General features: G+C 39.4%; 1 protein-coding gene across 1 annotated transcript in view; it reads left to right on the top strand.

The window, feature by feature from the left end:
* The first annotated feature begins 4,191 nt into the window (after nucleotides 1-4,191).
* The window catches only part of SPATA13 (spermatogenesis associated 13), a 115,038-nt gene continuing 92,683 nt past the window's right edge, over nucleotides 4,192-26,546 (top strand). Inside the window, exon 1 of the mRNA XM_077158850.1 lies at nucleotides 4,192-5,629. The gene's annotated coding sequence lies outside the window, so the exon portion shown is untranslated. The remainder of the gene's footprint in view (nucleotides 5,630-26,546) is intronic.

Below are 26,546 nucleotides of genomic sequence, written 5' to 3'. Positions count from 1 at the left end.
TGGAAAAAAGTTGGGTTTAATGTTTCTAGACCAATATTGCTGTTAATTTCTGTACAATGCCAACTCACCATGGTACAACTGGGATACTTTTTCCAAAGTTGACGGCACAGCTAAAGTTTCCCAAAATTCAAATTTTATATATATATAAAATTGAGACCAATAGCATTATGTTATGCTTCAATAGCCGCAACAGCTTTTTCAGGTTCTGCAGTCATTTGACTGCAGGATAACCTTCAGAGATATCCAGCATACTCCATTAAAAAAATAAGAAAGAAAAATCCCAGAAAACAGCAAATTCTATTACTGTTATGGCACCTGGTACCGTTTTTTATTAGCTTCTCAATCATCATGTAGAAAGAAAAAATTCTATGATAATGTTATTAAAAACAGATCTGGTATAGCATGTTCAGTATTACGTTATAAAGCAGGTCTAAGATATTTTACATTCACAGAGGTATACAGCATTGTCCTACATCTATAATACTAGAGGATGCAATTGAAAAGGCATTATTTGAGACTTGATTCTATTTTTCCAGCAGAAGGCCCAAAGGTTTGTATGGCACAGCTCTGGTGAAGAAATGCACCTTCCTAGAAAGGATTTTCTTTATCTGCACAGTCCTAAGGACGTGGCTCTTCCTGAGCATCAGCTAAAAACGATTTTTAAAAAACAAACAAAAAAACGTTTGATTTATGCCAAGATGATAGCGTAGAGGTGAGCAGGACTCAACCTAACTAGTATTTTACGAAATCTGTCATGTTTAAATGGTGAGAGCTCCATGGAAGAAAGCATAGGCCAAATAGCAACTCAAAATTTCAGGCCACAACCAAACCACTGTATTTCAAACAGAAGCAATGGCCAACACTGCCCATTTGGAGATATTCGAGGACGCTGACATCAATATTTAAACATCTGCTCATTCATCCAAAAGAATGGGAGATCAGTCATTGTACTTTGTGTTCAACTCAATCCCTATGTTACAAAAATAGCTAGATGCCATAATGAAAAATAAGGCTCCTCTATCTAGCACCAATTATCTTCAGTTCTTCACCACCGAGCCAGCAAACACTATAACCACATCCAAACGACGTAGAGAGCAAAGAAACCACATCTGATGTATTAGTTGGGACTACCATACTGTTCCAGCCGAGCCATTCCTCTGTGGTCATTTTCCTCATATTCTGGTGTTTTCATCTAACCACAAGGATTTTAGGTCTAAATTATATGCACTCAAGGAATGTGTGCACATATTTGTATATAAGTTCTGATTGAAGATGTGTGGCCATCAACAGAGTGTATGTTTTATAGTAGGTGCAAGCTTGCAAAACTTCATTTTTACTGAGTACCACATTCTCTTGAGTATTGTAGTCTTATAGTAAGTTTTGAAATTAGGAAATAGAAGTCCTTCCCCTTTCTTAAGATTGTTTTGGCTATTCTGTGTCCTTTGCAATTCTCTATGAATTTTAGGATCAGCTTGTCAGTTTCTTATAGAAGTGAGCTGCGATTGTGAGAGGGATTGGAGATAGTAGTAAGTTTTCCAATCCATGGAAGTGAATGCCTTTCTATTTACTTAGTTCTTCTTGAATTTTTTGAATAGTATTTTGTAGGTTTCAGAGAAAAGATTTGCTCTTCTTTTGTTAAATTTTTTTTATACCTGTTTTCTTCTCCTGGTGCTATTAGAAGTGGAATTGTCTTCTTAATTTCATTTTTGGATTGTTCGTTTGCTAATGTATGGAAATAAATTGTGTTTTTTTGTATGTGTATATTGACGTTATATTCCACAAACTTGCTAAACTCCTTTATTATTTCTAATTGTCTTTTCATGGATTCCTTAGACTTTTCTGTAATGAAATCATGACATCTACAAATTGAGAGTGTTACTTATTCCTTCCACTCTGGATGCCTTTCCCCCACCCCCTGTTTTCTGGCTTACTTGCCCTGGCTAGAACTTCCAGTACAATGATGAATAGCAATGGTGACAGCAGGCTAGATTGTCTCGTTTCTGACATTAGAGGGGAAACTGCCATTCTTTTACCATTATGTATAATGTGGGCTTTTTTATAGACGCCCTTTATCAGGTTTAAGAAGTTCCCTTTTTCAGTGTTTTTATTGTGAAAGGTGTTTAATTTTGTCAAATACCTTTTCTGTATTTGGGTGATCATGTGTTTTTTTCTCCTTCTGTTAACATGGTGTGTTACATTAATTGATGTTCAGGAATTAAGCCACCCTTGCATTTTGGGGATAAATCCTACTTAGTTATGTTATATAATCATTTTGTATGTGGCTGGATTTTGTTTTCTATTGTTTTGTTTAGAATTCTTTTCATCTGTATTTATAAGAGATATTGATCTGTAATTTTCTATTCTTGCAATATCATTTTCTGGTTTTGTTGTCAAGGTAACACTGGCTTCATGGAATGAATCCAGAAGTGTTCCCTCTTCTAATTTTTGGAAGTATTTATGAAGAATTGGTATTAATTCTCATTTGGTTTCTTTTTTGGGGGGGCATGGTCCAGGAATTGAATCCGGGTCTCCCACATGAAAGGCAAGCATTCTACCCCTGGACCACCCGTGCACCCTCATTTGTTTTTAATTCATGAAAGAAAGGACCAACTAAAGCATTATTTTATTTCATCTTGTTCTCCATTCTTTCCAGTACCCTAACTTTTTCATCTTTCATAGAATTCCAAATCCCCTATGAAGTTTCTTACTGTATTATAAAACAGATTATTCCTGCCTGCGAATTTGTTTTCCTTCTTGAATTTCTGTATTTAGCAGTCCCATTAGCAGACCAAATTATGCACTAGGTAGGGCTTTTAGTTTGCTAGACTGCTAAAAGGAGATGCCATGAAATAGTTTGGCTTCAAAATGAAAATTTACTAACTTAAAATTTTGAAGATGAGAAAAATGTCCAAATAAGGGCATCATTAAGGTGATGCTTCCTTTTCAGAGACCGGCTACCAGCGATCCTGAGTCCTCTGCCACATGGCAAGGCACGTGGAGCTGAATACAGGCTGTCTTGCCTTCAGTCTGCTTTCTCATCGATACGATGCATGCTCCTATAGGATTAAGATGAAATGTATAAACTGTTTAGCCCGATACTTTGTATCTAATAGAAACAAGCAATGACTATTAGAATTGTTGGCTTAGGTTTCTTTTAAAGAATGAAACTAACATTAACCCCCTTAATTTTAAAATTTATATGAAGTAATAGGTGATTTGGTTCGAAGTCTTATATTTTATTCATTGGCTGATTAGCTGAAAAATTTCCTTATTACGTTCTTTGACTGAAGAACTGTTTTAAAAACTCTATTAATTCTTTGGAAAATCTTTGGAACTTGTTAAAGTTGTAGTTTTTTCTTAACTGTAGGAATTGTGAGCTTTCGAGGAAAAGGTTAATGTGAGCTCCGGAGTCAGCCAGCCTGGCTTCAGGTTCAGGCCAAGCCTCTCACTTAGCATCAGTAACAGGGATAAGAATAGTACCTACTCCCCAGGGTTCTTCTGTGAACTCAGGTACTCAGCGAGGAGCATTTAGGAAGAGACTTGGAGTATAGTAAGTGCTGTATGGTAAGTAATTATGTCCTTCCTGTTCATCATCCTCAGTACCTGGTATGGTGTCTGTCACTCAATAAATAATTAAATGAAAAGTTTTGTTGAATTTATTAAACTACTTTTGGAAAACTCGTATTCAGGGTTTTTGTTTTTGTTTCTGTTTCTGTGGGAAGGATTCCTGCGTTGGGAAGGAGTAGTGACTGGTGTGACATAGTAGCCGATTTCTACCTAGTTGAGAATCTTTAAGTTGTAAGATCCTTTTGCACTACCCTTAGTTTATGTATGCGACCAGGCGGGCTGCAGTGCTTGGATTCCATGGCAATGCATCTGTTCTGCCTTAAGGTATATCCCTTAGTGTTCTAAAACTTTCATTTCTAACAATTTTGTGTCCTGTTGCTAGGGACAAATATATTTAAAAGTGCAGATTAACTGTGCTGTTGTAGTTCATTAATCAGGCCAGTTAAACAGAGCCCAGGCCATTAAACTCAAATCCGTGAAACCGAAAGGAGCCGCTTCCGCGCACCTGCAGCGTCACTCAGTGTGGTGTGGCCGGTAAACCAGATTAGCAGCCCGAGGGTGGGGGGCGGTGCAGGAGGGTCTGTATTTATGACTATGTTTGGGATCAGAGTGTGTGAAGTTTCTGAAGAAGGATTTCTCCCAATTTATATTCCTTATTCATATGACTCAGAAAATGTAGAGAAATGATTGTTCCATGCATAAATGACTACAACATTCTAACGTTAAAGCCCTTTTTGTTACCATTATAATTTCCTATGCTCTCTCTCATGTCCTCTCTCTCTTAACAAATCTAAATTTTTCATCTAGTTTTCTTTCATTTGCATAACATCCCATAAACTGAGTGCACATTTTTCAAATAGAAAGTCAAATGTGATCCACACAAATGTTCTTCAGGATAGAAATAATACTTTTTTTTACTACTTCTCTTTGGAAAATTGCCATCAGAACAGATCAAGCTTGAGTGGCAGAACCAGACATTTTTGGTGAGGGCATTCTTGTACCTTAAACATAAAATATCATAGTATCCAAAAATTGAAACTCTTCTTAATGTAGAAAGTTTCCAAAGAGTCCATGCCAAGGACTTCCTGTCTAATGCTCTTCGTTGGTTAACGTGGCCTGGGAAAGCAAGGTGACCGTGGAGCTAGATCCAGACTAGAGTTAGAAATTTGGAGGCATTGAATCTTCATCATGAATTTGCTCCATGGGAGTTTAAAAATAATGATTTAAACTCCCTTTGACACAGTCACTGGTGTATTTTGGAGATTGGCTCTTTTCCCACACACAAGATGCTGACGTGGACATTGTTACCTCCACTTTATAAATGAGGAAAGTGAAGCTCAGGTGGATTGTTCGCCATGACCCAGAAGAGCATGCTTCCTTCGGAGGGTGCTTGCGAAAAGTCGCTTAGGATAGATTGCTAAGTAAAGAGTCTATGGAATTCTTTGCTATCCATGGCTTATGTTGACTGGTCAGTTTAAGTAAGTGGTTATTGGCAGTGTTTGACTGGGAAGACTCGGTGATAAAGTCATTCAGATATTGAAATTCTGCTCAGAAAGTTGTCTGGGAAGAATGTTTGGTCCTACCTAGCACCCAAGAAGTCAGATTGCTTTTGTCACTTCCAGAAGAAGTCAGCTCAATGGAGCTCGCACCCACTGAGTGGACCCAAGTTGGGCTGGGCAATTATCGGTCCATCAGTCATTTAGTCACAGGCAAAGATCCTCACATATAAAGGAAAATGGGGAAAAGACACAGAAATAGGGCCAACCGGACTGCCGGTATTATCGCTTTTTATGTGTATGCCAGTTTTGGTTTCTCTAGAGTGTATATTTAACTTGTTGATTTTTTTCTCTCTGATGTGTAATTGTTGTTATACATTAACTTAACACCAGGCAACAGCCTGAACCTGGGAATCATACTGGTGGGTTTTTGTGTTCTGTGCAGGACACAGTTCAAAGCTCTGATAATTGCATGGTCTGGATTTTCGTGCTGAGCAAGTAGACCTGTAATACAATCCTACCTGCTGTGTTGTGATCTCATTAGTGGCCTTCTAAAGACTTTAAAGGTATGATGCATCCAGTTTTTCTTTTTGTTTGTTTTCTTAATGAAATAGTTCTTTAGTCATCTTAATGAAGATCAGAGTTAAAGAATCCACTGTTTCATTATTGTTCTGAGTTTAAGGTCACATGCTGGAATCTACAGAAAGTGACCACTGCTTTACTGTTTGAGAATTTTGGAGTAGCTGTATCAGTCATTCCTCAGGAAACGGCCGAAGATGTTTAGAGGGGGTGCTAGGACTCCATCTTTTCAAAGTGCATGCAAATAGTACTATCTTGTTTTGCCTGGGGACCCGCTCTGTAATTGTGTTTATTGCCCATTTGGGCATTTTCCTCCTTTTTGTAACTGGATATAAACCTTTCCTAATGAGTGGAGACAAATGTATCACACTGTGCAATGTGTTTGTGGCACTGAGGAGATGCTAGTTTATATTACAAAGGGCTGCACAAACAATGCCTTCATTTATAGTAGCACTTAACACGTGATAGCACTCGGTAAAATTTTATTGCTTGCTTTATGAAGGATTTCTTTCTCAAGGGATTTTATTTATTGGCAAAGTACTGGCACGGGTATGATTTTTAAAGGGTCTGTAATTTAGGCTTTCCTGATTTAAAGCTATAATTTATTCTTAAGCTATCTGGAGATCTAGTCAGTAAAAAAATGAGCCTTTGCAGAGAAATTAAGGGAGCAAGATTGGAAAGGACCAAATTAGGTTATGACATTTATTTATCCCTTTGTTTTAAATAAATAATAAGCCTTCTATGATTTTTGACATTGAATATAATTATTGACAGTTCTGTATCTGTAGTCTATAATATCGTCTCATTTCAGAAATCTTAAGTCACTGGCTTTGACATAATAGGCATGGCATTTTAAAGAGCATATCTTGGCTTTTATTGAAGGGTTCTAATGACATGGATTTAAGTTAGAAGTCACACAAATAAATACAGCTTGTAGTCTACCAAACGGGGGTGTATGGGTGTCAGTTTATATGAAGACGTAGAGAAGTCATCTTCCCTGCACCTGCTCACTTGGTATAAGGTTAATTACAAGGTAAAAGCGAAAAGTTAGAGTATTTGTGAGTAACCACAGGACGATTAGTTGCTGCACCAGCAGGTAGAAATTAATAGTATGACTAAGGGCGGAAGTTTAGGGTACTTCAGGGCTCCATGGCATCATGTGTCTTAAGTTGGCTGGGGGCCATATTACGCTTCAAACAAAAGGGGATGTGGAAGGGAGAACAGCAATCAATACCCAGCACAACTGCTGCTTGAGTGTCCACCCTCCAGCCCCAGAACTGAAGGAAACTAGAACTGCAGCCAGTGCTCTCTGATGGAAGATTTCAGCACAGTGAATTTAGTTTGTCATCATGGTCTCACCCTAGCCCTTCAGAGCTATGCAGAGTCAAGTAGCTAGAGACATTTCAGGATTTTTCAGCCTTCCATCTCAGGAAGCATAGGCAAAGCACAGCAGCTTTACAGACATTAATTTCCTGAATGGAAAGTACAGGTTTAGAAGAGAAGTGCTCCACCGGCAACTTGTTTGAAATGGGAAGCAGAACTGTTGATGTAATCCATCAAATTGCGAAGAAAAAGAAAGGGGAAAAAGCCACTCCAAGAGATAGGATGGGAAATAGCCACGTTTGGCTTTTGTGTAGCCTCGGAAGATTTTAATTGGCTAATTTATCAAGAAAGTGGTTTCATTCATGTAAAGTCACATTTAATATGGTATCTATTTAAAAACAGCCTTAGCTTGGGTCAGATGTGTAGGTGTCGATTTATACAAAATGAGCAGAGCCAACAAAGAGACTTTTATTAATCTTTTTCTTGTAAGGAGATTGTTCTAGCAAACACAGGGTTCCATGTTATAACCTTTGGCTGGAAACTATTTACTTTTTTCAAAGCAGTGTCACCCATTGATGTATTCTGTTTAGACCCTGTACTATTATGGATTGGTATACCTCCAGGCTTTCAGAGCCCACTAATTCCTTTGCTGTCCAAGAGAGAAGTAAGAAGTAGGCAAAACTAGATCTGTTTTTCTATTGCAGAATTATCCCTTACCCCAAAGTTACACGAGTCATGATTAGAGTTAGGTGTAGAATTTACAGCTCTTGATTGCCAGGTGGTGGCTTTTCTGAATAATCCCAGCTATCTCTATTTCTTGGCTGGCTTTGTTCGTACACAATCATTGCCCTATACCTCTCCACCCTCTTCTTTCCAGAAGTTTGGTCAGGGGAATGAAAGGCAGCTGTGTCCCATTCCTCACCTTTATTTATTTAGGGCGTTTATTTCCAAAGCCCTGGCGTTTTGGTAAATACCCCATCATAATAATGAAAGTTCTTTCTAATTTGCTTTTCAAATCAATGGACTTGTCTCCTTATATATTGTTATGTATTGGGTTGTATTCCCTAAAAGACAGGTTAAGCCTTCACTTCCTGGTCCTGGGAATGTGAACTTATTTGTAAATAGATCTTTGGAGATGTTGTTAGTTAAGATGAGGCCAAACTGGATTGGGTTGGTTTTAATGCACTATGACAGGTGTCCTTATAAGGAGACAAAATTTGGACACAATAGGAGAGAAATAAAGAGAACACCATGTGATAGAGGCAGGATGGAGTTATGCTCCATCTCTAGAAATTCCTCAGATGCCATCTCTGGGATCCAAGGAATGCCAGTCCAGGGAATGCCATTGACTGCTGGCCGCCCACCAGAAGCCAGATCCTGCCCTTTAAGAGGGAGCATGACTCTACCCACACCTTGATTTTGGACTTCTGGCCTCTAGAACTGGGAGATAAGAAATTAACTTGTTAGCCGCCTGGTCTGTGGTGTCTGTTTCATGTATTAGTTTTTGTGTGACATATCTTTTCAGTTTTCTTGGGTATATATCTGTGTTGGAATTTCTGGGTTATATGGTATGATTAATTATGATATGGTATCAATAATATGATATCAATAACTATGATATGGTATGGTATGATATGATATGGCCATATGGTATGATTAACTTCAAAGAACTGCCAAATGCTTTCCAAAGTGGCTGCGCTATTGTACATTCCCACCAGCAGGGTACGAGGGTTTTGGTCTCTCCGCATCCCGATAACACTTGCTGTTGTATGGAACAATGGAGTATTATAGCTAACTCTTACTTATTCAGGCACTTATCATCTGGATTTTCCAGAATTTTTGTTTTTCTTTTTCTCTGTCTTAAAAGTTCTTAGTTTCGCTTCACTGATCAAAGGTGGGTGAAGAGAACAGGGGAAAACTTAAATTGGTTAATGTAGATACATATTAACACCCGTTCGGTTGGCTAGACAGGTTTAAGGGGGAAAGGCTGAATTTACAAACTTGCATGATGTTTTGTACTAGTGTCAGATAGGCTTTTTCTGTAGGGGTGGAGATTATCCTTGGGTACTGTGATCACTTGTAAAGTTCTTGTTGTTATTAATGAAAATATTAAACACTTAATTAAGCAATTAAGCACATTCCTTATTATCTGGATGACCCCTGAATAGGGAGAACTGTCCCTTAATTTTAGTGCCTTCATTTGCCTTGCAGTGTTGATTCTTCCGTGCCAGGAAATTCAATTAAAGTGGCAACATTTAACCTCATGCAGAGTTCTCAAAACATTGTAAGGAGTCTGTGATAATGTTTTTAAAGGCTTTATATTTTATTCAGACTTGGTGAACACCGTCCTTGTCAGTACTTCCCTGGTGTTTTTAACAAGGCCCTCCCAGTACTGGTGAAGATGAAGGCAACTCTCAAAGAGTCTAAAACTTAACCAAAAGGAGCCAGTTACAAGTGAACATTATTTTGAAGTGCCAGGTTCCAGTCGTTTAAAATTCACCATAATTTACATTCCATTTCATAATATTCACATAATAGATTATAAATCTTTGTCTTCGTCTGATGTCTCAAATTATTTAACATCAAATAAAAAGTTATCCCTCCCCAAACACACTAAACAGTGCTCCAATTAACGTAGAACAGACTTTTTCTATTACATTAAACTCGTTTTCATGTCAATCATCCATCAAATAAATGTTCATTAATTCTTGTATTATGAATAAATAAAAGAAATCATTTCCAAGGCAACATAAAATGAAAATGGTTCAAGGATGTGAGGGAATTTGGGGGCAGGACGCTGAAATATTTGTGAAGAAATTGTTGAATTTGACAGTTGTAAAGCTAGAAGTAACTGAGTTTATATCTTTGTGTGACTTTTGCCAAGTTATTAACCCTTTCTAAGCATCACTTTCCTCAAGAGTAGAGTAAGAATAGTTAGGCCACTATTTTCTCCCATTCTGAAGGTTTTCCTCTGCCCTGGTTATGTTGAAGCTAATCTTGGAGCTCTCTGACATGGATTGCCAAGAAAAGACAATTATTCCAAGTTTCAAATTTACCCTGTCCACAGCTGAAGTCCTTGGCTTTACTGTAACATTCAATCAATTCCCTGCTCTCCTCGGAGTTTGGGTCTAGCCTCTCTCCATTACTAACCCTTGAATAAAGTCATCCTTGCCTATTTAATATTGTCTTGTGCAATTATTTATTTCTTTTTATATTACCGTTAATTAAGATTTTCACTCTTATATTTAGGCCGAAGATCCATTTTGTGTTATTTTTTGTATATGGTGTGAGGTAGGGGTCTGGCTTCATTTTTTGCATTTGGATATCCAGTTTTCCCAGCACCTTTGCTGAAGAGACTGTTGTTTCCCCATAGAGTGGACTTGTTACCCTTAATGAGAACTCAATTAGACATAGATGTAAGAGTTTATTTCTGAACTCTCAGTTTGTTTCCAGTGGTTCTTGTGCCAGTCCCATGCTGTTTTGATTACTTTCACTTTGTAATAAATTTTAGTATCAGGAACTGTGAGTCCTCCCATTTTAGTCTTTTCAAGGTGTTTTTGGCTATTTGGTGCCCCTTACCCTTCCAAGTAAATTTGATAATTGGCTGTTTTAGTTTCCTGGGCAGCTTAAGCAAATGCCATATAATGGTTCAACTAAAAAAGTGGGAATTTATTTGCTCTAGGTTTTGAGGCTAAGAGAAAGTCCAAGTCAAGGCATCAGCACAGCAATGCTTTTCTCCAAAGACTGTGGTGGTGTGGGTGTGACTGCTGGCAGTCCTTGGTCCCTAGCTTGTCACATAGCAGTGCCTCCTTGTGTCTCCTGTCTCTTCCCGGTGCCATTGCTGTCCAGCTTCTGGCTGCTCCCTTTGTGACTTTCTCACTTTATTCTGCTTATAAAGCACTCCGGTGATAAGATTCAGACCCACTCTGATTGGACTGGGCCACACCTTAACTGAAGTAATGTCATCAAAAATTCCTACTTACCATGGGTTCACAGCCACAGACATGGATTAAATTTAAGAACATTTTTTTGGGGGGTACACAACTTCAAACCACCATGTTGACTTTTCCATTTCTTCAAAAAGGATGCTGTTGGAAATTTCATTAAATTTGCATTTTGCGTGGGTGAAATTGACATCTTAACAACGTTTAGTCTTCCAATCTGTGAAGATGGAATGCCATTCTATTTATTTAGGTCTTCTTTGAGTACTTTTAGCTATATGTTGTAGTTCTCTGTGTATAAATACTATATATCAGTGATAAATTTATTCCTAGTTGCTATTGTAAATGGAATTTTTTCTTGACTTTCTTCTCAGATTGTTCATTGCTAGCATATAGAAACACAACTAATTTTTACCTTTTGATCTCGTACCCTACAACTTTGCCAGATTCATTTATTGGCTTTTGTTCTAGTTGGCTAGCTGCCAGAATACAATATACCAGAAACAGAATGGTTTTTAAAAGGGGGAATTTATAAGTTGCTAGTTTACAAGTTCTAAGGCTGTGAAATTGTCCAAATTAAAAGAAATCTATAGAAATGTCCAATATAAGGCTTCCAGGGAAATATATCTTGATTCAAGAAGGCTGATGATGTTTCTCTCTCAGCTGGAAGGGCACATGGTGAACATGGTGGCATCTGCTAGCTTTCTCTCCAGGCCTCTTGCTTCATGAAGCTCCCTGGGAGGAGTTTTCCTTTTTCATTTCCAGAGTTCACTGGTTAGTGAACTCTATGGTTCTCTTGTCCTTTTGTTGTGGTTCTGCAGTTCTCTCCTCGTTCTCTAAAAGAACTCTCTCCAAAGATGTCTCCTCTTTTATAGGATTCCAGTAAACTAATCAAGACTCACACAGAATGGGTGGAGACCTATCTCCATCTAATCAAGTTTAATGCCCACAGTTGATTGAGTCATATCTCTGTGGAGATAACCTAATCAAGTTTTCAGCCTATACTACTGAATAAAGATTAGAGGAAACTATTGCTCTCACAAGATTAATTAGGATTAAACCATGGCTTTTCTAGGGTACATAAATCCCTTCAAACCAGCACAGCTTTGGTGTGCAACTTCCAAGATTCTCTATGTATCCATCATTTCCTGTTTGGATGCCTTTTATTCTTTCTCTTGCTCTCTGGAAAGAGAACTCCCAGCACAATGTTGAATGACAGTGGTGACAGTGGGTATCCTTGTCTTGTTCCTGATCTTGGAAGGAAGGCTTTCAGTCTTTCAACAATGAATTTGATGTTAGTGGTGGTTTTTTCGTATATGCTCTTTATCATGTTGAGCACATTTCCTTCTATTCCTAGTTTTCTAAGTGTTTTTCATCAAGGAGAGGTGCTGTATTTTGCCAGTTGCCTCTTCTGTGTCAATTGTTATGATCAGTTTTTTTTTCCTCTTTGTTATGTTGATGTGTTGTACTACATTATTTGATCTTCCTTTGTTGAATCACCCTTGCATACCTGGAATGAATCTCACTTGATCATGGTGTATAATTCTTTCATGTGCTGTTAGATTTAGTTTGCAAGTATTTTGTTAAGGAATTTTGCATCTGTGTTCATAAGGGATATTGGTCTTTAGCTTTCTTGTGGTTTCTTTATTTGGCATTGGTAGTAGGGTGATGCTGGCCTCCTAGAATAAGTTAGGGAGTGTTCCCTCCTCTTCAATTTTTTGGCAGAATTTGAGCAGATTTATTGTTAATTCTACTTGAATGTTTGGTAGAATTCATCTGTGAAGCCATCGTCACTGGTCTTTTCTTTGTTGGGAGTTTTTGATTACTGATTCAATCCCTTTATTTGTTATTGTGGTCTGTTTAGATCTTCTATTTCTTGCATTTTGTATGTTTCTAGGAATTTCTCATTTCATCTAGGACATCTAATTTGTTGGCATGCTGTTGGTCATAGTATCCTCTTAAAATCCTTTTTATTTCTGTGGGCTTGATAGTAATGTCCCTCCTTTCATTTCTAATTTTAATTAGTTGTGTCCACTCTCTTCTTTTCTTTGTCAGTGTAGCGAAAGGTTTATCAATTTTATTGATCTTTTCAGAGAATTATTTTTTTTAATGTTCTCTATTTTTAAATTCTTTATTTGATTTATCTCCATTCTAATCTTTATGTTTTCCTTCTGCTTACTTTGGGCTTAGTTCAAACTCTTCTGTTCCTAGATCTGCCAGATCTGAGGTTAGGTTTCTGATTTGATATCTTTCTTCTCTTTTCTTCTTATAAGCATTTTGGGCTATAAATTTCCCCCTCAGCACTGCTTTTGCTGTATCTATAAATTTTAGTATGTCGTGTTTTCATTTTCATTTGCCTGAAGGTATTTCTTAATTTCCCATTTGATTTTTCCTTTGACCCAAAGAAAAAGATCTCTTATATTTTCTCTTTTCAAAGGAAAAGATCTCTTATGTTGTTTAAGAGTGTATTGTTTAATTTCCACATATTTGTAAAATTTCCTGTTCTCCCTCTTTTATTCATTTCTAATTTAATTTCATTGTAATCAGAGAAGATAAATTGTGATTTAAATATTTTCTAATTTATTAGAATCAAGTGGCCTTCCTTGTTCCTCATAACAGTTTTTTACTTAATATGTCTTATCTGATATTAATATAGCTATCCCAGCTTTCTTTTTGTTTTTGTTTGCATGGTATGTTTTTCCCATCCTTTTATTTTCATCTTACTTGTATCTTTGAATTAAAGGTGTGTCTCATATAGCAGCATATAGTTGGATCATATCTTTTTATCCACTCTGACAATCTCTGCCTTTTGACTGGGGGATTTAATCATTTATATTTAAAGTAACTACTGATAAATGCAGATTTTCTTCTTCCTGTTTGTTATTTGGTCTTTCTAAGTCTTATGCCTTGTGTATCCCTCAGTTTTTCTGTTAATTCCTACTTTTTTTTTAATTTGTACTATTTTAATCTCTTCTCATTTTTTCCTGAATTTATTTTTCCTATAATTTCTTCATTACCATGGAGCTTTAATTAACATTCTAACTCTATAACAATTACATTAGATTTGATGCAAACTTTGTAACACACATAAACTGTTCCTATTTCCCTCTGTCCTCCCATCTTTTTTGTTGTACTTGTTACAAATCATATCTTTTTTTGAAACATGTCATTTTAATATAGTACATTCTATTGCTTTAACATAATTATACTATATCTGCTTTTTTTCCAAATTAATAAGATTTAAAAGTCTGATGCATTGAATAGCCATTCCTCTTGATTCCATGGTTCTTTTTTTAAATTGATATATAGTTACATACCATGTAATGACAACAAGGTATACAATCAGTGGTTCACAATATCATCATATAGATGTGCATTTATCATCACAATCGACTTTTTTTCTTTTTTGTGAAAAATAACATATATACAAAAATGCAGTGAATTTCAAAGTATTGCTACAAGTTAGTTGTATAACAGATCTCAGGATTTCATATGGGTTACAATTCCACAATTTTAGGTTTTTACTTCTAGCTGCTGTACGATAACAGAGACTAAAAGAAATACCAATATAATGATTCAGCAATTGTATGCATTTGTTAAACCCTACCTTCTCTGTATAACTCCACCATCACCTTTGGTCTTTCTCCCACTCTTTAGGGGGTATTTGAGCTATGCCTATTCTAACTTTTTCACATGGGAAGGGACTGTCAATTACATGGGTCCGGGGGATAAAACTAGTTGATGTTCTGGAGAGGCTGGCCCCTCTGTATTTCAGGACTTATCTGGTCCAAGGACCCATCTGAAGTTTGTAACTTTCTGGAAAATTGCCCTAGTGCATGGAATCTTTGTGGAATCTTATATAATGCCCTAGGTGTTCTTTAGGATTAGCAGGAATGGTTTTCGTTGGGGTTTGGCAAGCTATGATAGGTAGCAATGTCTAACTGAAGCTTGCATAAGAGTGACTTCCAGAGTAGTCTCTCACTCTATTTGAACTCTCTCAGCCACTGATACCTTATTTGTTATTTTTCTTTTCCCCCTTTTGGTCAGGATGGCATTGTTGATCCATGGTTCCAGGGCCAGGCTCATCCCTGGGAGTCATCTCCACGCCACCAGGGAGACTTTCAGCCCTGAATGTCCTGTCGCATGTAGGGGAAGACACTGGTTTCACTTGCAAGGTTGGGCTTAGAGAGTGTGAGGCCACATCTGAGCAACAAAAGAGGTCCTCTGGAATAACTCTTAGGCATACCTGTAGATAGGCTAAGCTTCTCCGCCACATTCATAAGCTTCATAAAAGCAAGCCTCAAGATCAAAGGCTTGGCCTATTGAACAAATCATGTCTTTATACATTATATGTCTAAAACGACAGATTTATCATTACTTTTTCTATATGTGCATTTTAGAACCCGAAACAGTAACCAGTGGAGTTACATACCAAAAAATACAATATAGTAATATTAGCATTTATAGTTTACCTTTACCAGCTGTCTTAATTTTTTCATGCCACTTTGATCTGCTGCCTAGTGTACTTTGCTTTCAGTCCAAAGAACTCCCTTTAGCATTGCTTGTAGGGCAAGTCTAACAGCGATGAACTCCCTTAGTTTTTGTTTACCTGGGAATATCATGATCTCTCATAGTTTTTGTGACACAGTCTTGTTGGATATACAATTCTTGTTTGGCAAATTTTTTTCTTTCAGCACATTAATTATTTAGTCCACTGCGTTATTGCCTCCTTAGGTTCTGATGAGAAATTGGCACTTAATCCCATCGAAACACCCTTGTACATAACACGTTGCTTTTCTCTTGCAGCTTTCAACACCCTGTCCTTGTTCTCGTCATTTAAGAGCTCCTCTGCTGTATGTCTGGACATGTTCTGTTTAGGATTCATTTGTGCATATTCATGTCTTTTGTTAAATATGGGAAGTTTTTTGCCTTTATTTCTGTAAATATTTTTTCTGCCCCATTTTCTTTCTTCTCCTGGTCTCCCAGAAAGCATATACTGATACACACGATGATGTCCCACAGGTCTTTTAAGCTCTGTTCACTTTTTTTCATTCTTTTTTTCTTTCTGCTCCTCACCTGCAATCATTTCAATTGTCTTTTTTCAAGTTCACTGATTATTTCTTCTGCCAGCTGCAATCTTCTGTTGAAACCTTCTAGGGAATTTTTAATTTCAGTCTTCATGGTCTTCAATGTAGTATTTGGGTTTGATTCCTTTTTAAAATGTTTTTCTCTTTATTGAGATTCTCATATTGTTCATTCACTCTTTCCTGATATCCTCTAGTTCTTTCTGTGTTTTCCTTTATCACCTTGAGCATATTGAGGAACTTTTTTTTTTTTTTAAGTCTTTGTCTGGTATGTCCAAAGTCTGGTATTCTTTGTTGATGATTTTGGACCATCATTTCCCATTTGTTTGTCTTGTAATCTCTTTTTGCACACTGTATGTTCTAAAATTTTAATGTGTTAACTCTGAGATTTTGTCCTTTAGTATCCTGCTACTGATGTGACAGAGATTTCTTTGAGTATTCAGGTATTAAAAACAAACAAACATTCCAATGCTTGTTATTTTTTGTGTTCGCAAATTAGCTCTGCCTTGGTTGGTGCCTGTGCTGGTTTAAATCTGTGGTGGATCCCAGAAAAGCCATATCCTTTAATCCTCATTCAGTATTGCTGGGTGGGAACATTTTGATTGTTTTCATGGAGATGTGTCTCCACTCCACTGAAGTGGCTTACTGGAATTCTTTAAAAGAGGAAACATTTTGGAGAGAGTTCCTTTTGGTAGAGCCATGAGAAAGCCAGCAGGTGCCGCCATGTTCACCATGTGCCCTTTCCAGCTGAGAGAGAAACCCTGAACTTCATCGGCCTCCTTGAACCAAGGTGTCTTTCCCTGGATGCCTTAAATTGGACATTTCTATAGACTTGTTTTAATTGGGACATTTTCTCGGCCTTAGAACTGTAAACTTAGCAACTTAATAAATTCCCTTTTTTAAAACCATTATGTTTCTGCTATATTGTATTATGGCAGGTAGCAAACTAGAACAGTGCACTTCAGAGATTAGGCCTTATCAAGAACAACCCAAGGCAAACGTGAAGTGCAAGGTGCAGTAAGCGTTCCACGAGTTTCTCTTACCATTTTTTTTTATGATTTTTTATTGTGAATATAACATATATACAGAAAAAGGAAGAAAAAGCAATAATTTTCAAAGAACACTTTAAAAAATAGTTACAGAACAGATTTCAGAATTTATTATGGTTTACCATTTCACTACTTCAAATTTTTCCTCCAAAACGCTGGAGGCTAAAAGAAATCCCAATACAGTGATTCGGCAGCATGCTCATTTGTTAAATCCTATTTTCTCTGTTGTAACTCCTTCTTCTCCTGTGAGCCTTCTTGCAATTTATAGGGATCTTTGGGCAATGCCCATTCTAACTTTTTCATGCTCAGAAGTCTGTCGACAATAAAGGCTAGGGGGATGTAATTAGTTGATAATCTTGGAGATCCTAGTTCCTCTGGGATTCAGGGTTTATCTGGCCTAGGAACCCACTGAAGGTTATGGCTTTCAAGAAAGTAAACTTAGTATATAAAAATTTTATAGAGTCTCACTTAGACCCCTAGGTATTCTTAAGATCTAACAGGATGTTGTTGGTTGGGGTTTGGCAAACCAAGGCAATTAGCACAATCTATTCTTATGCACAAAAATAGCAAGTGTTGGTATGTTTTGTTGTTTAATACCTGAATACTCAAAGAAATCTCTGTCACATCAGTAGCAGGATACTAAAGGACAAAATCTCAGAGTTAACACGTTAAAATTTTAGAACATACAGTGTGCAAAAAAAGATTACAAGACAAACAAATGGGAAATGATGGTCCAAAATCATCAACAAAGAATACCAGACTTTGGACATACCAGACAAAGACTTAAAAAAAAAAAAAGTTCCTCAATATGCACCATCATTGCCCGCCCTCCAATGACTTTTTTTGTGTACGTGAACTGGGGAAAGAAATTAAAATTGAGATTTAAAGCAGGAAAGGGGTAGGAGGAAGGAATCTTGCATTTCTATACAGAAGCCCTAGGTAGAAGATGGGAAATCTCTCATTAGCCAAGGTTTTTCTTTTATTCTTCTTTATCTCTTTTTTTTTTATTTCTCATTATTTGAAACAAGATATTTCTGTTAAGCAGAGATCACAGTGGCCTTTCAGGAGATGAGAATAAGTTATGAACACCACTTCTTTTGTGAACTAAAGAAGGATATAATAAAAGCTGAAACATTTAACTTGCTTACCAGTTGAGGGTTGGAGTTGTTAAAGAAATAGTAAAACCTTCACTTAGAAAGTAAAAGTAAACTATTGCTCCTAGAATTGTGCTGGGATTCTTTATCATGGAAGGTCCTGAAGAGCCAATACGTTGAGTTGCCTCTTTACCTGCACTTCCTCCCCCAAGGCCAGTGCATTTATTCACAGATATCGGGACAAACCTGTTTGGTGTGCAATGGAGCATTCTGTAGAGGGCATAAATTGGTGCCAATTAATCATCACTTAACCCAAAAAGAAGGGATACTGGTACGATAGTACTTCAACTTTTGTCTTTTTTCTCTAAATTCTATGCGAGGCAGTCCCAAAGGCACTAGCTGCATTGCTTAGTCTGTTCTGTGAATGGCTAGTGGGTCAGGTACTCAAAAGGATAACACTCCTGTGAGATCTGCATATCACAGCATGTTTCTCTTAACATCACTAGGAGCATTAGATATGGCCTTTATGTCTCTGTATGTTACATCCAGATACATAATCATTCAGTAAAATGCAGAGTCTCGCATTCATTTCATGACTGATTCCTAAAGGCAAGAATTAAGATGGGATATTTTCAGGGACTTAAGTTCAGTGGATCCCCCAATTCTTAGACTTATTTCCCTTGTTTTCTCGCTTGGTATGTGCGAAAGAAGCTGAACATGACTTTTTGAAACTATAAAGTACAGATAAATCACAGGAAGAATGTTCATAGTCTCTCCCACAGATGAATAACTTTCCTTTGTAGCCATCCAAACCGAAAGTTTACAAGGAGACGTTGAGGGCTTCGTCTACTATTTATTGTGCTGCTGCAGTGCCGCGCCTTGTGCTATGTACTGAAGCTACAAGGATGACTAAGGCAGGGCTCCAGGTTTAAGGAGTTTAGGGTCTCCTAGGGGTGCATCTGTCATGAAAAACACAACTTCATGTAATGCGGCGTGTGTCAGATGGAGGCGTTTGCCCAACATCATGATTTAGAACAGGAGCTATCACGTTCAGAGAGCCATTGGGGACATTTCACTTCCTGAAAATGACAGCTGCTGCACTGAATCTCATTTAAATGGCCAGGTCTAGGAGGGAGCTGTGGAAGGGCTTTTCTCAGGGAAGTGGTGAGACTTGCTGCTACTGGCTGCCAACATTTGTGAGCCTGAAACCCCTGGTGTCGCAGGCTGGAGGAAGTTAGTGGATGTCAGGCAAGACTCGGAGTTGCTGAATTTGTTCAGAATGAAGGGCCTTGATGGCTTCCCAGAGGCATGGGGGAAGGGAAGAGAGAGCCATTCCCTGTAACAGGATGTTCAGTTGTCAAGCAGGTTAGCTGCATGATGGCTCCAATTCCAAACTGTACCACTGCAGAATAAAAAATAGAATAGAGAATGTGGTTAAAACAGGCCTGGGGATGTCATCTCCCAGTGCTGCTACTGTTCCAGTGAGTGGATATTAATAGAGCTCTTGAGAATCTTTGTTCACTTCCTACCTGGATGACACACATGGGCTTTTCTGAGTGAATGTACCCAGCCTTCGGCAGAGCCTCACAAAGCTGAGTCAGCCTGGCAGATGGGAGAGGATGGGGGTATAAGAGTGGGCGTGGGGAGGAACTGTCCAGTTTGGCATTTAGCTGCAAATAGGTTTAACCCTCTGATCCAGAGGGTTTCCACTTTTTCTCAGTTCATGGCACCTCTACGTCTCAGTCAGTCTTTCTAGATCGTTTAGACCCAAAGCAATATCTAACCATTTTAATTAGCAGCCCGAAAAGGAATGTTTCCAAGTATAGAGAGAAAGAGGAAAGTTAGAAAAGCTTTGACTTTTTCAGAAATTAGTATGCGTAACTTAATTTCAAGAGGAAATAGTCAACCCCTTGTTGAGGGTTGGATATAGGCGGGGGGAGGGGGGAGGTTTAACCTAAATTTTTCCAAAATTAAGTGGAAAACACAAAGTTCTTGGAAAATGGGAATCACTGACGATGCTTTCATTGTTTCTGGACAAGACGATAAGTTCCTGGAGAACAGGGGCCCCTGCTGAGCGTGTCTTCTCGGGCTTGGTGCCGTGCTGGGAAGTTCTCAGGCTGTGCGTGAGGAAGTGTTGGAGCAAAGCCACAGTGAAAAATGTCCCCGATTGCCCACTTAGGTGGCATAAGCCAATTTTAGGAATTCAGCTTAAAAAAGGAATATGATTGCAATTGTGTCAATAATAAATATTTTAAAGAAGACATCTCAGTTTCTCTCTTAAACCTCAGTTGTGTGTTTAGCTGTCTCAGGTGGACAGATAGCTAACGTTTCATTCTAAAATAATCTTCATCTAATCTGTTTAATCCCCTGGCATTACTGTAGAGATTGCTACACTTAAAGTGTGGGGTGTGGAGATTAAAGATGGGACGGTCTAGTCTTTGCTGGAGGTCATTTAATAAAGTAAAATGAGGACATTTGATGTGAAAAAGGTGATACCAGCACCCAAATTCCTGGAGCTCTAGGAATGAATGTGGTCTTTAGAAACTTAAGTCCACCCTCTTTGGCTATTTCCTTTTCGGTCCCCTCTTTCAAATCTCTTGTCCCTACCTACCATGTAAGAGGTGCTCCACGGGTCTTTGGACCTCCCCTGTCCCCTCCAGTTTCACTCACTTCCAAAGTGAAGGGATCACTTGCCTCATCTCAATCCAAGACGCATCTTGTCCACCCTACGCTCAGCGTCACTGTCTCTCGAGCACTGCCACTGGTGTGTCTCCGAGTCCACATGTTTGAAACCAAACTCCTCATCTTCTTTCCACACCTGCCCACCTCCAGGGCTCAGTTGTTCTGTAAATTACAGCACCGTTTTATACAGCCTGCCATCTGCAGCTTCTTCCCTCTCCTCTCACATCCCGCATGTCCAGTAGCTCACCAAATTTGTAGATTATTTCTCCAGCAGCTGCTTTCCATCCTGTGGTCATGGTACAAGTGCGGGCCACCACCATTTCGCCGTGGGACTTTAACATCCTCCTGACATCCCCCTGCCTCTCATCCTGCTGCTTCCCAATCTACATAGGTCACCTGCTGCTTATCTGCTGAAAGTTTCCATTATCCACTGAGTAAAATCCAAACCTTTAGCATGGCCAGCAAAATCCTGATAACCGTGACTCCCCCTGCCCCTCTCACAGCCTGACTGTCCCACATCCTGCAGCCACAACCTCGAACTCAGGTTTCTGGTACCTTCCCCCCACCTGCTTCCCTCAGGTCTCAGTTTTGATGTCCCTTCCTGAGGGAAGCCAGGTTGTATCTCTTCCACTGTATGTACCCCTAAAATCCTCCCCACCATAACACCACGAGGGTTTCATTCCAATTACTTGCTTAAGTATATATTTTCCCAGTGGACTGAAACTGTGTGATGGCTGAGACCAGGCCTGCTGGGCACAATTCTATTCCCAGGGGTCTCCTCAATACCAGCCAGGTGGGAGGAGCCCAGGAGATGGGCAGTGACTGCGTGAGGAAGGGAGGGAGAAAGGGATGGAGGGAGAGAGTGATGTCTCATATGAGGTTCTCTCTTGTTAAAAGGTGAAGGGGGAAAAACCACGAGAACTTCATTTAAGTAAAGGATGTAAATGTTCTATTCTCATATACATTCATGCGGATGACGATGGTCTGGAGTTGACATTGCAGGTGTTTTTGCCTGCCCTTGGCCCTGAACTCCTTATGGAACAACCCCAGAGGCAACCGAGGCAGCAATGGTTGCCAAACAGACTGATGCAACAGACTCTTATTGCATCAGAACAGTTCATCTTAACAGTACGGACCATGGAGACTGACTGACAGGTGATTACCATATTATTACAGTTCTGGAATGATAATTGGAAAAGAACTAGCAGGCTTTGGCATGGTTTTGTGGAGGAGAGGGCACAGTTATTTTACATGAAATTTGAATATAATCAAATTGGTCAAATTATAGCAGATGCCCAAGTAGCATACTTTGCCACGTCTTGAAAAAATAAAAGACAGAGCTTTGGTGGGCAGACTTTCTTAGACTTTCCAACATTGAAAGAGCAGAACAGCTCTTGCCTGAGCCCAGAAGCCTTGAACTCTCAAGTCTCTGCCACTAGGAGAAATATTGACAAAGTACAACCAACCAAACCAAATATGCTCACGCTCTATTAGAGAATCCATGAATATGTGATGTATGCAGGTAGGGCAGAGGCGCTGACTACATTAGCAGGTCTGACTTTCGCTGGTGCAGAAGCAGCTTAGGGCAGAGGACGCTCTAAGTCCACACTTGAGTCAGTCTGCGTGGGGTGCCCCAGCCTCTGCAGCAGCTATGACAGGTTCCTGGACTAGAAGATTAGAGGACAATGGCCACAAGGCAGAATGAACTGCCTTGTGCTATAGAATACTGTGGCTGATAAGGGGCTCTGGGAAGCAAAGAGCAGCTCAAAGAAGTAGAATGAATGAGTGTTGCGAGGAGGAGGCCAGAGCCTGCCAAAGACAAATGCACCAATTTCAAGTTATTGCCAAGGAGCTCCCTAATGCTCAAAAGAGAGGACAAAACTCTTTTCCTTTTTCCCCTTCTCCTACCTTGTGAGCCCCTAAGGAAAGAAACCAAGATCATCTTTTAAGTTAATTATTATTATTACATTAGTTTAATATATTACTAATGATTAATTATTAATATAGCCATCATATTGCTTATTGTTACTAATATAGTTTATTTTCACTGTGGATTCAGTGGGATTTGCAGAGATATTTTGGAATCTTGTGGGAAAATGCGTTTAAATTTTGAACGGTTGCAGAATAGTACGTGTTCAAAATCTGGAGATGTTTGTTATTTATATCTCATAGGGTCAAAAGGAGTTTAAAGCATATGTTATCCATATTTATGGAGAAAAGACAGAACCATTTAAAAAAATCAGAGCATCATGATAAGTGCCTATTTGGTTTCCGAGGCATTCTTTGGGAAAATAGTGACATCTTCCACATTTACATTAAGATATTCCTTCGCTAGTCCCTTACCTGCTGGGTGCAGGTGGTTCCCATGTGTTGATGACTTCTGAATTGACTGGATGGCTGTGGAGAAGAGGATTTGTGCTTCCATTGGTGAGTCACAGAGAGGACCAACCCACAAAGCAGCCTCGGTACAGGGGGCAGGAGGGGGGACTTTTCTGCCCCCCTCCCCCAGGCTGCCTGGGCTCCATTTCTTTTGCCTAAGTCCGGGAGCATGTGTAATTAGCTAAAACCCATTGAATTTCCAACCGAGCATTTCTTTGTTTCTTTTTTTTTTTTTAACTTTTTAAATTATAACATAATATAATATAATATAATATAATTATATTATATAACAAAATATCTATATAAAGTTCATGTCTTTTTGATCTAGAAAACATTGTCTAATTCCAATTTGTGTTAACAATAACCTGTAATGATCAACTTTGCACTTTTTAAAGAAAGAAATTGTGCTATAAATTAATACCTCCATAAGAATATTGATTTTGATTTGCATTTGATTCTCAGAACCAGGTAAAATATTCTGCAAAGAAACTTTTAAGATCACATTGAAAAATAAAGTAAGATCACATTGAGAAGTCTGAGGTAGAGGATTTTATGTGACTTAGGGGCTTAGTTTCATATAGGTAGTTTGAGGCAGGAGTTCTGAAATCCAGCTTGATGTTTTTTCTCCTTCACCTCAAATGCCCAATGTACAAGTACCTGTGATGCCAAATTTTACTGAGAGGGGTGCTCCCCTTGTCTCACCTCATCGTCATTGGGTTCTTAGAGCTGCTTTCTCCAAAGGCAAGTCCATTTCCTTTCTCCAGCCTCAGATTCTCTCCTTCAATAGGCTGTGACCTACTGCTGTGGTCTCACCCTTTGTCAGCTTGTCCTCTCTACTTTGATTTCTAGGTTAAAGATAGTTAAGTCTTTATTATTCTTAAGGTTTTATCACCTAAACTAAACTGGTTTTTAACTTTTTGCAAAAGTCAGCCTATAGCACTTTGTTCCTTTTGGGCCACACTGGGTGTCTGAGTTATCTGTCACTTGCTTGATGTCCGTGTCAGAGGAGACGTGGTGAGTGGTGCACAAGGCTGCCCCATTCTTGCCCGTGATTCATGTTCCTGCCATGTACCGTTAGATCTGCAGAAGTCTTTGACCTGTGAGGGCCATGGCTATGCAAGCAAGCGGGCAAGGGAAACTGAGGCAGAGAGTAGTGGCACAGAGACTGCTGTGACTTCCAGGCTATGTGTTTGAGGTTGGACAAGGCAGAGGCGGTGTGGGGCCGACAGGTTAACCATGGCAGCCCCAGATGGGAAAAAGTCAGAACTAAAAGTGCAAGCTGTAGTCAAAGGATTTACAATCCGAAGTGATAGCGTAATCAAGCATGGCTTCCCTCCCACACTTGGTACCCTCCTGAGGGGCTCATGCCAGTCTTGCTGGTGGTTCTACCCATAGAGTCCCCTGTTGGTGGCTATTGCAGTGAGATCTTTGTGTGCCCAGCACTGAGAACGGCGCCCAAGAAAGAAATTAAATGATCGAGCCATGGGATCCTATGGAAACTTGGGACCACAGAGCGTTGAGGATAGAAATGAGAAGGGTAAAACTCAAAGCAGCTGAGAAACCTTTCTGAAAGTCCCAGAAAGCGAACGAGTCCCTTTTTGAAGGACAGACACGGGAGAAGTTAGTGCTGAAAATCAGAAAAACAGGTGACACCCTTCTCCATTACACATGTTTTTCCCCAACAGGGATTCACTCCTTTACTCCTTTTACAGGTTTTCCTTGTCGTTATGGCCAGTTTATTTTTCTGAGTCATGGGAGAGGATGAGAATGTAGTTTCCTAATTAGCAACAGGAAGTATTCTTAATGTTCTAGCACAATGACCTATTTGAAAGCCTCTGGTCTGCGGTCACTTCTGTAGGCCACAGGGGTATAGAGGTGTCCCCCGAGGACCGGCACTGATAATAGCCTCTACCTCTAACAAAGTGCCCACAAATAAGCTCCTGCCAGACGGGGTCACCAATGTTGCACGTGGAGTTGGAGAGCAAGGGAAACAAATAGTCTGGTCACCACTTGCTTTTTAATTGATGGCGTCATTCCACGTTGCAATTGTGCCTCTCCTAAATTAGCATGTCTGTGCCAAGAGGCGTGAAAGGCTTGTGGACATTGTAACGAATGTCCGCTCACTTAGAAGAGGACATTTAAAATTCCACGGTGCCAGGCATCTCAGCAACTGCTGTAATGTGTAAAACAAATTTGAGAATATGGGCTACCAGATTGAATAGGAGGAAGGCAAAAGGGCTTTTACAAACCTCTGTCTTCAGTGATGACAGGTTGGGGCTGCTGTGACGTTCCATTTATTAAGACCTGGTTGTCAGATGGATGGAAACTGAGTTAAAAGTTGGTCTTGATTTTTCAAGATGCGATGTTATATATTGGGATCCTCTTCAGAAATCATCTCGTGCAAAAAAGCAAAAACAAAATGACTTGAACACTAAGATAAATGCAGGGAAAGTAAATATATAACCTTGTAAATAGCTATTAGGTGCCGCAACTAAACACTTGCTACAAATGCTGCGTTGTTTCTTGTAGGGACTTTTCTGGGTAGGCTGGACCATCTGAGTTTCTTAGAAGGTGCTGTCAGTGACACAGATTCTGGTAAATCTGCCTCTAACAAAGAGAGACCTTTTCTTTTTTTGTGTGCGTTTTTTGTTTTGCTCCAGTGACCTTCACAATGCCTCCAAGATTAGTGCCATCCATCTGGAAAACTTTCATTGCTTCTGAATGGTAACTGAGGGGGAGGCACCGTTTCCAGGGTGACATCAGTGTTGGCGTTGCTCTCAGGCATGAGCGAGAATGAGCCATGATCTTCGTCACCATGAGAAAGACAGACAGAGGGCAGGGGAAGAGGTGCAGGAAACCAAGACGTAGGACTGTCTGCAGGCATTTCATTGGGAATGACGCTACTGCACTCATCCAAGGCTCCTTTGACCTCCAAATCTCATGTGGGGGTGGAGGAAGGAGAGATACAGAGGCTGGGACTCTGCTGAGCCCCTAGGGGTCATGGCTGTCAGGTAGAGTGTGGGAATCACTTTTCCCACAGCCCTATTGAGTTAATGATTGTCCTAGTTCCCCAGGGCAGCTGTGACAGAGTTCTGCAAACAGAAACGTATAGGTATCGTGTCACACCTCCGGAGGCCAGAAGTCCCACAAAAGGTATCTGCAGGGCCCCACTCCCCCTAAAACCTGTGGGGAGAGGCCCCTTGGGCTCTTCCAGCTTCTGCTGGTCCATGGCAATGTCTGCCTCGATCTTCACGTGGCCTTCTGCCTGTGTCTGTCTGTCTCTGTGTCCAAATATCCCTCTTACTACACGACAGCAGTCACGTGGGGTTAGAGCCCATCCTTACCCATTTTG

The sequence above is a fragment of the Tamandua tetradactyla genome, chromosome 4 (assembly GCF_023851605.1).
Source record: "Tamandua tetradactyla isolate mTamTet1 chromosome 4, mTamTet1.pri, whole genome shotgun sequence".
Lineage (NCBI taxonomy): Eukaryota > Metazoa > Chordata > Mammalia > Pilosa > Myrmecophagidae > Tamandua > Tamandua tetradactyla.
Note: the sequence above shows the minus strand (reverse complement) of the source record. Positions and strands in the feature narration are given on the sequence as shown.